Below are 12,365 nucleotides of genomic sequence, written 5' to 3'. Positions count from 1 at the left end.
TGCTTTACACACAGTCAACCAAAGTTTGATCCCCAACAATATATATGGTCAGTCTCCTCACCCTGACAGGCATGCAAAGTAAACATGCAGAGATAGGAATAAGCCCTGAGTACCACTATATGTGCCCCCACCAAATAAAAAATAGAACCAAAGATGAAGAAGCTTTAGCTTCTTAAACTTTGGATCACTATCCCATAACTGAATATGCAAGTCAAGAAAAATTTGACAACAGCAAAACGAATTTTTTTTTAGCAAAAGGTTTCTGAACACAAAAAAGCAAGATTAATTCAAAACCAGCAGCATAATGAATCTGAGATGTTTCTGTCAGGCTGGCCTACATCGCATTTCTCAGGTGAAAAGAAGTTGCTAGAGGTTCTTTTTTTAAATATTAATTTAAGCTAAATTAAAAAGCATTGCATAACAGGATGTATCTTTAAAATATGAAGTGGTATTTAGGGAAATAATGCCCTAACACCAAATTAGAAGACATTATCATTAATCTACATCTTGGATGCATTGGTATATATAAATTTATATATTAAAATATTTGCTTTCACATTAATCACTACTCAGTTACTTTGATATGTAAACAAGAAAGAGTATCTGGCTTGAACATTTTTTTATCTTTTTGTTTTGTTTTGTTTTGTTTTGTTTTGGGGTCACACCCGGCGGTACTCAGGAGACACTTCTGGTTCTGCGCTCCGAAGTCACTCTTGACAGGCTCAGGGACCATATGGGATGTCGGATTTTGAACCAGGGTCTATCCTGTGTTGGCCATGTGCAAGGCAAAGGTCTTACTGCTGTGCTATCGCTCTGGCCCCATCTTTTTAATTAAAATGTGAATTATCATCTCCATGTCTACCAACTCTTGTAACAAAGCCCAATGGTCACATTAAACTATTGCTGCAAATCCAGGTACTCCTTCATTTGGAAGCAGTAACTTTCTCTGGATAGCATCAGAGTGCAAAGCACCAGCAGTGTATATGCTACTACGTGGAAACAACCATCACACAAAGTTTAATGCGTTTAGGTGAACCATAGAGTGGATTAGCCATTCTTTTATTTTATACCCACAGAATAAATAAGTCCCGAAAGAAGTATACACTCCCCAAATTTTGAATTAGAGCAATCTTAGACAGTGTGTTTTTTAAAATAATATACAATTATAGAAATGGAAACAAGTCATAAATGGGGCAGCTAGAGGGCAAATAAAGGCTAAGACTTATTACTTCTACATCATTAATGAAAATTTTGTCAAGAGATTTAATGGGTGGTCCCTGCCCTTAAACTTCGATGTTCAAGAGAAAATGAAAGTGGAAAATTTACATTTAACTTATTTCTGCCAAAGGAAAGAATTCTCTTAATTATTAATGCTGTTGTCCCAAGAGAAATCTTTTACAAAGATTCACACGTGTGAAATAACTGAAATGCTTGTTTTTGAAGTCGTAAACATGTTGGTGCTTAGACCATGACTTCCGTTTCTCACTAGGCTTCATGTGTGCATATGAGGAACGTTCTCTTGCCTTTGGCTGTCTTACATCCTGTGTCTAAAACAGACTGTTGGGAGGGAAAAAAAGAAGAAAGAAGAAAGCAAGCAAGGAAACAAAAATACCCAAGTTCTGAAAACCCAAGCAATGCTGAAGGCAAAACAAAAGATTGTGATTTGGGTTAACTACTCTGTTTTGTGTAAAAACATTTCCAGCTTTCCCCCCACCTAATTATAATTTCTTTTCTTTTCCAGCCAAATGTTTGAAGTGCAACCCGCATTGGACACAAGCCATATCTTGCTGTTTGTTGTCCTATGTAGTATGTTCAGAAAATCTGCTTTGGTTTATTGTGTATGATGTCATATTACTTGAAATAGTCTTTAAAATGTAGTTATTCCTAGGGGATCTTCTGGAAGAAGTGACAAAATGTACACATGGCTATAGTTAACATTTGAAGTTAAAAAATAATTTAGGCAATAGAGATAATATTTTCCATTAAGTTAAAAAAAATCCTATATGGGGTCTAGGTGAGCTTTAATGAATTGACTCTAACTGTAGGGTGGAATGTCTCAGGGTACAGTGTCACTAGCTAGAAGATTCTATTTGTACTAATAGGAAAGTTACTTAGTATAAGTAAATAACCATTGGTAGGACTTAGAATCAAAACTGTTCATTGGTTATTATTATGTAGACTTAAAGTCACTTTTTTATTATTTTGTTTTGAGACCATCCCTGGCAGTGCTCAGAGTTTGCTCCTAGTTCTGCACTTAGGGATCATTTATGGTGTACTTGGGGTAACATAAGGGGTTCTAGAGGTCAAACCCAGGCCCGCCAACTACAAGGATGCACCCTATGTGCTATACTATTGCTCTTGAGTCATAAAATAATTTTCTACAATCTATGGATAACATTTTTAAGCTACTTTTATTGCTGTTTTTTGTTTTTGTTTTTGAATCACACCTAATACTGCTAAGAGATTTCTCATGGCTCTGCATTCAGTAATCACTCCTGGTGGTGTTCAGGGGACCACATGGTGTGCCAAAGATCAAATCTAGGTCCAATGTATTCAAGGTACATACCCTATCTGTGTACTATTATCCTATTCCTCTAAAATACTTTTGACAGGTTTTGTATCTGGAAATTGAAGGCCACCATTCATTGGATTTCATTAGAAATTGCAAAAAGTATATTACTTTACAAGGGCTTATATTCTCTCAAAAGAGTGTCAGACTTCCTCTCAACAATTTATATACCTGATAACATAGGACTAAAGATAGAGATGTTTTGCTATTAGAAAGCCTTTATATAAAAGATTTCCACCAGTCAAAGAAAAGAGAACAAAGTAATTGTCACCTGTAGCATGAAATAATTAACGATGGGGCTGGATGGCGATGGATGGAGGCCTTTGTGCTTAGGCCCCAGCCACATGGCTTCATCCCCATCCAGCTGGCGAATTCCAGGCCCAGGTAATTGGCATAATCAAGACTCACTCACATGCAGGCTTTAGGAAGAATCATCTTTATTCAGGCCCTATTCACCACATGTGTGTGGCCTATCTCATAACCTTTAAGCACTAGTTATTCTTGGCCCTGCATCTAAACTCCTTTCAGCCATCTTCCCTTTGGGCTCCATGCTGGTCAAAGACCAGAACACAGAAACCCAAAAGCCAGAGCGCCCAGCAGCGCAGAATGGGCAAAGAGCCAAAAGGCAAAAAGCCAAAAGGCCCAAATTCCCTTGGTTCAAGCCTTATATAACATTTCCCAGACCCCTCCCAGGAATGGGAGGGTCTAGCAGGTAAGGTTACACCTATTATCCGGTTCCCAAGACCCCTCCCAGAAAAGGGTGGGTCTAGGGTCTTAAATAGGTACACCCACAGTCACCAAGATTTAAAACTCATCAATGGATTCAGACTTACCAGGTAAGAAAGGTGAAAACATCCCTTTGTGATGTCTTTTATAAATAAGTGGAAAGGATCAATTGTTATGTAAGATATAATTTAATTATGTATCTACAATATTTTAGCTTTTTCACTATTATTAATTTAAGTACTCCAGGGAACACTGTAAAACTCAAACAATAAATTGTCCATGTACACTGACATTACCATACTATAACTAAGAATTGCCCAATACAAAACAATTACACTTTAAAAAATACTGTTGAATATTTGATACAAGTATTTATTTTCTCTAATTTTTATTGGAGGAATTCTTAATAAATTCCTATGTAGGGGCTGTAAAGGTAGTACAAGACATAAGGTGCTTGCTTGCACTATATATCTCTGACTCTAGTTTGATCAGTAATCCACTAAACACCACAGGAGGTTATGTTGTATGGCTGAGTCAAATTAGCCAATAAAGCTAAAAACAGAGGGCTGAGAAAGAGCCCCAGAATCAAAATCAATTCTTGGTTTTGGAAGATATCTTCATTAATATAATGCAATTATTGAATTTGATATCCAGATTGTTTTTAATCACTATTTCTTTTGGGGATATTTTATTTTATTATGATAGAGTCTGCTTCTTTGTACTTATTCTTCCATAACATTTGACCCTATGGCCTATCACAAATCACACCCCCTAAAAATTCATGTTGATGGTTTACTGTTTCTGAAGCATCATATATGGTTGTATGTGTAACTTTTCCATTGATGATGTTTCATTCCCCCTCCTAACACAAAAGCATTGAAAAACGATGTTTTGAATTGTTTCAGGGCCATACCCAGGGCCTACATATGGCTCTACATATAGAATAAATCCTGCTGTGGGAATCAAGAAAACATATGGAATGCTGGAGATCAATCATGCATTGGCCACATGCAAAGAAAGCACCTTACCTGTTGAAATTTCTGTCCAACCCACTAGTTTAAAATGTGTCATGATAAAATTTTTAATTTTGTTTTTATATCCTGACAGCAGGGAGTTATGTGGTTCTTCAGTTTTGCCCTTTTTCTGAGTCTAGGAGATCAAGCTTTCCTAGGTCAGCGAAGTCTGATCTTTAAGAATTTTTATGAGATTGACCAGTATGGAAGACTGGGAGAAAATAAGGTAGTACTGAAGCTCAGTGCCCCAGAATTACCGCTCAACACTATACAAGGCCCCAGTTTACTGGGACAATTAGAAGGATGGGCTGATTAGCTAATGTTTATGGTAATTCTGTTGTTACTACTGTTGCCAGGAAGCTCAAAGATTTAGCCAAGCAGGCTCCTCAGGGAAGGCATCTGTAATGAAGAAAGATCTAGTCCAGTGTTTGGAAGCAAATTTATGCTTTTGTATCACCTACATTTTAAAGGTTGTGGTGTTCACTCCTTCATAGAGGCAAGGTGAGAACTAGGTCCTTCTTTTATTTGCTAAGTGAGAAAAGAATGACAGATGTTTTATCTATTTACAAACAGTGTTATAAGAACAGAAATCTTACAGTGTTATAGGGGAAGAATTGTATAAAGATATGAACAATAGAAAGTGATTAATTCTGGCATTGTCAAAAATATCTAATAGTCCTCATTGTTAATCAAAATAGTTGAATTATGCGCACCAACAAAATGGAAATATTCACACAAAGAATTTGTACATAAAGGCATCTATTGGAGTGTGAGAAAAATTTATTCTCCATCTTGTCACAAAGCCATCTTTTTCACATTATGGGACCCTGGAAAAATGTGAATCTCAGAAGAATCTCTGTGTACTTGCCAGGATTATCTAGATAGTCGGGAGATGCCAAACAGTAATACCATAGGGGTATTCTTTGACATTTAGAATTAGCTGAATTACAGTACTGAAATGTGAAGCGTAAGGGATTTAGAAAGACAATCCAGAAGGCTCCAGATATTGAGAAACTCCTGTTCTAAATAGCATCCTGGTATTTTCCTCTGGCTTGAAGATCACCAACCACTGCTACTACCCTGTTACCATGGCCTATAGTTCACACCTCATCATCCTAGTTATATTTCTCCCAGGAAGAAGGAAAAGAAAAAGGAAAACTAGTTTTAAGAAGACTCACAGCACATGCAATATTTTGCTGTAAGGAATTTTCCAGGAGTGGACTGGTGACAGGCTGACTCACTTTCTTTCTGAAACCCTAGAATTATTTGTACAAGAAATTTGGGAGATTGAGAGAATATGCCTGGTCTTCTCGCCCTTGTCCATTCCAGATCTCAGATGTGCAGCTACTTCTCAAGAATGGCATTTTCATGTCAACAAAGTTAAAAGATGGAGAGAAAGAGAGAGAGAGAGAGAGAGAGAGAGAGAGAGAGAGAGAGAGAGAGAGAGAGAGAGAGAGAGAGAGAGAATGTACAGGAGTTCAGACATAGGAAGCACTTGTAGTCAACCTGGATTAGACTTCTGACACTACATTCCCCACAAGAATCAGAGATGCATAGTTGGAGGCCTCAGAATACCCACAGATGTGACCTGAATAACCCCTTATACCACAGGGCCTTTATCTGAATCGCTGGCTCAGCTGGCTAAAAGTTTTCATGACAGCCACCTGTTCTCCTAAGTATTGTTTTGGGCATTGAGCTCAAGCACTGAAGAGTTTACAAATATAAATAAAATCCATGCTATAATCATAATCCATGCTAAAAATTATAAAAAGCAATAGAAGACAATATTGAATGGAAATGCTTTTTATCACTGACAGTGTATTAACAGGAAGATAATTTACAACATGCACACCCAAGTGCCATAATTACTTGTTAGATATTTTTCAAGTCATATATTAGAAACTGCATATTATTCAGTTTGTACTTCTAAAATGGTGCATAAATTTCAGAAATTTCATAAAAGTTTAATTTTAATCACTGTGCAGGCATTCCAGATCTTCACTGTGAATTTCCAAAATAGATCCAAAATTATTTGAATGTCAAAGAAATCCAATTGCTTGCTGGTATTTTATATTATGATTTTCCATTGTCCACCTTTTTGCAATCTTTTTAGATATGCTTTACAATCTAAAGCATGGGACATTTCTCCAAGAATTTCTTCATAACCTCTGGATGTATTCCACATGTTACTGATTTCTTTTTATTTTCTTCATCAAAATGTTACTCTCTACAAAGTACCTGAATGTCAATAGCTGTAGGATATTTTTTAAAGGAACTTTTTGAAGAAATGGAAAACCACATTTAATAAATAACCATTATAAAGTCAAAACTACATAAAGATGTATGAAGATTTATAGTTTTGCTATTTGGCTTTAATAACAAGCTAGAGATATTTGAAAAATCATCAGTATCAGAAAAATGCACTATTGGGGTCTTTTTCTTCACAAGACAAACTCTAATTTTAAAATGTACTTCATCTTCTCATTAGAATGTCTTATTTCCTTAATTTAGTTTCTAAAGCTGCAATTAGAATTCAGTCAATAATTATGTAATGCAATAATGTATTTTAATATTTGTATATGTAATCTTTACCTCTATAATTAAGTAAATCTCTAAATTTTAGAACTAATCACATAGTTATAATACAAATTTATATGTATATAGTATACCAGGCAATAACTCTCTCAAAGACACTAAGTTTAAACACTCTCAGAGGAAGGACTTCCTTATCATGACATCTGCACATAGTAGATCTTGGTAAATATTTGTTGACCAAAGGAAATGAGATTTAAAATAACAGTAAGGAACATAGTAACAGCAAAGAATGTACTGTTTTAGTTCACAAAGGAATGCCAGTTCAGCCAGGATGAGTACATCACAGGATACAAAAAATATACCAACTCTACTTTAATCCACTTCAAAATAAATTAAGTGTACATGGCTGAGGACAAGAGAGAGCTGGAAATTTATTCAATCACACAGCTGTTCAGGTTGTGCCCTTCCCAGCTTGTTCCATTATTGGGAAGAGATACTGGGGACTAAACATGGTTATAGGATTGTCAGTTAACATCTATTCAAATCTCTAGTATGAGCACACAATCATACTACTTCAAAAATAACTGCATATCACTTGTCTACATATAATTATATATGGTATGGATTTCATATTATACATATAAATCATAAAATATTTAATTGCAATATATTCACATATATCATACACATTACAAGTAAAGTTATTAAATATAAATATTTTCAGCCATATATATTTTCATTTTATATAAATACTTTTGAGTACAAGTATCATAAACTATATGTGCTATATAAATTTTTTCTATGTACTTATAGTCACATTATAATAAAAGACAATATCATTACTTTTTTATATTACATATTATTAACTGAAAAATAACATTCATTCCTTAAGGACTCTCCAAGCAAACTGATGATATTCTGAGGTCTCTGGCTCGTTCTCACTCATAACTTTGTATAAATTGCCAAGAAAAAATCATGAGGTTTCCAAGAGACACTAAGGAAATATGAACTCTCCATAATTGATTTAATTATATTTATAAAATTACAAAAGAATAAATGAAATGTCTTTGAAGACTATTTTCTCCACCAACAATTTTAAGTTGATTATATTCTTTAAGTTACTAGATTATGAATGTAGACCAAAATACGAGTTGAGTCTTAATACCACTTTCCACATACAGCACATTCCTGACTTATAAACACAAACCAGAGATCAGAGCTTCAAAATCATGGAATTTAAGCTTTCTCCAGAACCCACATTTACCTTTCTATAAAAATATCAATTTATAGTAGGTACATTGTGAAAAATATTTGAGTGTGACTGATTTTTAATTACAAACAGCCCATACTTAAGAAGATTTCTATCTTGTTTCAGAGACTCAAATGCATACACACACACACACACGCGCGCGCACACACACACACACAACTCCAACATACACAATACAGCTATATGCAGACAAGCAGAGCTTTGAGAAAGAAGTGGAATATAAAAGTGGAGAAAGGTACTCATGAAAATAGGAACTGATACCCTTTACTACAGGGAAAGACTTCAAACTGCAAGTAATAGAATGTAAGAAGTTATGAGTCAGTATTAGTGACAAATATCATTATAAATTAGTTTAAACCAAATTGCTGTTCTCACTAAAATCAGTATTTCTCATTCCCTCCAAGTGATTTTATAATAAAAGTAGATAACTGCTAAAAGTTAATGTGGTAGTGGGCAAGTGGGGATAAATCAGACATGCACAGTGTGATTTGGGTAACCTAGGTAAATAACAAACAAGTGACCAGGATCTGATTTAGAACTGATTTAGATTTAGATCTGATTTAGATCTTATTTGTAAAAGTCAGGTACCAAAAAAATGATCTCCTCTCTTTGTCTTATTCATGGGCTATTCCAAAACCAGCTACTCCCACAAGACAATTCCACACAACTATTTTGCCACATTCACAGAATCTAATCCAACACACATAATAACTGTTTCTTAAAATGGTTATTCGTTTTCTTTTTCAGACAAAATTAACAATATTTTCTGTAAGAGAACCTATTTATCAGTTAAAGGATTCCTAAAAAGAAACTGCACTTTTAATGACTTTTGAATAATAAAAACAACTTGTATTATTGAATCAGGAAAATAAGGAGAACTAAAAGAAACACTCTATCCACTATTAGTCATGTAATAAGCTGTGAATCAAGTGGAGGCAGCTGGAAATGTACAATAACAAATGAAGTACTATCTCTCTTTTCAAGGAAGTAAATCTTGTTGGAAGGATGAATATGTAAAGAGTGAAGAAAGGGATATTTAAAGGATTATAGTCATCCTGACAATCAGGTATGAGGAATGCAAAGTTGCAGGACCAATTTAAAATTCATTGATGGTGAGAGCTAAGCTTTATATTCACAGGCAGTTGATTCCTGTTTTGTTTCGGTTTTGGTTTTTGGGTCTCACCCAGTGGTACTCAGGCATTACTCTTGGCTCTGTGCTCAGAAATCGCTCCTTGCTTGGAAGACCATATGGGACACTAGGGGATGGAAGGATGGAACCATGGTCCATTCTATGTTAGCGCATGCAAGGCAAACGCCCTACCACTTGTGCTACCGCTCCAGCCCCCAGAGCTGATTCTTAAGAGTGCAGTGGTTGGAGTATTCTTAAGATTGATTCTTAAGAATGCATTGATTCCTAAGTATTCTTAAGTTGATTCTTAAGAGTGCAATGGAGTGGTATAAGCCACAACTAGGTGCAAAAATACTAAAATAAATGTTCCAGATGATAGGGAGGGAGATGGGAGAGAATGAGAGAGAGAGAGAGAAAGAGAGAGAGAGAGAGAAGAGAGAGAGAAGAGAAAGAGAGAGAAAGAGAAAGAGAGAACCTTAAAGACTGAATAATAAAACTCATAAATTTTCTATGACTTAGGGATATCACAAGACTACCATATGTGTAACCTTGTTTTTGGTGTAGGAAAAATAGAGAGATTTAAAGGTTTCTTGTGAGTTCATATTGAGAGATGGTGTTAGATGAACAGTATTCGAGTTGGTAAAAGAAATTCTGTGCAAGGCATTATGTAAAGAAAAGAGCAAGAAGAAAAATTAATCTGTCCATACATAAAAAAGAAGGTTGTTTGAAGTAAATTTTGTTTGTTGATGAGGTAACATGGAAATAAATCATAGGTAAATTGTATAATTATAAGTAAAGTATGCTGCTGTAGTATGATATGAAAGCAATTATGTAAAGATTTTAGGAAGCAAACAAATCACAAAATAAATATGTGGCTCCAAATGTCATTTTATGTAGTACAGAAATCCATGTCTCAGAGACCTGTGATGAAAATATCACTGAAATGTTCCTGGGTGCATGTACCTACTTTATAATGATTTCAGAGAAATTCCTCTGTCACTATGTAATTTGCCAGCCTAGTGACAGACCAGTAACCAGACACATACTAGCTTTTCTAATTTAAAAAACTAAGAATGTTGATTTTCTTGTTCCTGAAGATTAGGTAGATATTTTATTAAAAGTCAAAAGGTAGATAAATCATTTCATTTAATATACAAAAATTTTATACATTCACTTATGTTAAGACATGGAATTTAGAATTAATAATGCATTAGCATGGATTTTATGTAGCACCTCATTGCTATCCTAGACAAAACCTAGAGGATACTCAGAATTAAAATTTTGAAGAGTTTTTCCTTGCCTCAGTTTAAAATAAAATCAGGTTGTTCCAAATTTTATTTTGTATAGTGCAGAACATCCATAATATGTCCAAAAGATACTTATGATTAAAATATCACTCAAAAATTCATGGGTACATGCAACTACTTCAAAACACTTTCAGAGAAATTCCTCTTTCATTAGTCTATTCCCAGCACCTGTGGCAGCACCAGTGGCAGACATATACTGGCTTTTCTGGTTTGAAAGAGCAAAGAACGTTGACAGAAAACACCACCCCATGAGTCATATGTCAGAACAAGATTTAAATCATTCTTCAAGAAAAGAATTTCCAAGGTTATTTCTTCCCCAAAGCTTCAGATTCTGCTATTCCCATGGTTACCAAAAGGGAAAACATACTTCAAATTTCATCTAACTTGCTGTTGGGTCCTAAGTACAACATGACCTTCCTGTGAGCAATGTCATTTGCATTGATCTCATTTTTTTTCTTTTGATAATGAATCAGATTTACCTTTAAAATTACAATGAAAATACAAATACAAACAAATGAACTTACTGCACTTATCTTCTCTACACATAAAATTGAAATCTTAATTAATTAATCTGAGGAGACTGGGTGGCAGAAAACCATCCACAAACAAAGAAGAAAAAAAGAAGTAAAATATATTATTTGAATTAAGTTATGAGAGCTAGTAGTAATCCATGTGAAGATTCCCACCAGCCTATTAAAGATACTGTTTTTTTTTTGGGGGGGGGTGTAATCTTTGTTTTTTCTTTTTGCTTTGTAGCTAACTAGACATGCTAAAATACAAGATGACGAGAATCTATATTATAAAACCCATTAATGCTGTCAATTTGTTTTTTATTAAAAGAAAACATGAGCAAAGTAAACCAAACTGAAGGGAAAAAAAACTGATGACAGCAAAACACTTTAGATCTGCTTATCTAAATGAATCCACTTCTCTTTAGAGTGGTATTAGAATTACCTTCAGTCTCATTATCCTAAATTGAGATAACAGGTGTGTATTTCCAGCAGAGTCTTTTCCTGTTTTAACCTAGAAACAACTACACAAAAAAATAAACACAGGGGCCAGAGACTGAGAGAGAATATTCTGGGTAGAGCATATGCCTTGCAAGCAGAAAATCCCTAGTTAAATCCTAATCCCTGGTTAAATCCCTAGCACTACATGTAATTTCCCAAGCAACAACAGAAGTGATTTCTGAATACAAAACTGGCAGTTAGCCCTGAACCCAGAAAGCATAAACCCAAAACTAAAAAGATAAAAATAAATAACAAGAAAGTCAATGATTTTATTGTTTATTGTGTCTTCTATATAGGTGTAAGATTCAAAGATGAATATAGGCAGCCTGTTCATGACCAAACAGCAAGAAACAGCTGCTTTGCAAGCCTAAACCAATCCCCAGTTCTGCTCACAGAACCAAGTGTGCCCCTATCATATCCTGTCTGTGTCCTCTTACGTTGTGCTACAACATAAAGGGACTTCCCCAGCATAGCCACATGTGTGCAAACACCACAGAACTAAAGATGTGTGAGCACTTCCATGGGAATTAGTTTTGTTGAATATGTGTGTTACCACTACAACCAGAAAGGGCATGGAACATGTGTTCAAGCACTGCAACTAAGGGTCATCTTTAGTGCATACAACTACCAAAAGTGGGTACACCAAGACTAAACCTGCAAGTGTCCAACATTCACTCTAAGAAAAAAATAAAAAGAAAGGAAAAAATAGATGAATATAATTAGAACCTTTTTTTTTTTTCTGTGTTTAGTTGGTTATGGACCACATTGGGCACTCCTACAGTTTTCGTGGGCCATATAATGTGTCA

Source organism: Suncus etruscus, chromosome 5, assembly GCF_024139225.1.
Source record: "Suncus etruscus isolate mSunEtr1 chromosome 5, mSunEtr1.pri.cur, whole genome shotgun sequence".
In the NCBI taxonomy this organism is placed as follows: Eukaryota; Metazoa; Chordata; class Mammalia; order Eulipotyphla; family Soricidae; genus Suncus; species Suncus etruscus.
Note: the sequence above shows the minus strand (reverse complement) of the source record.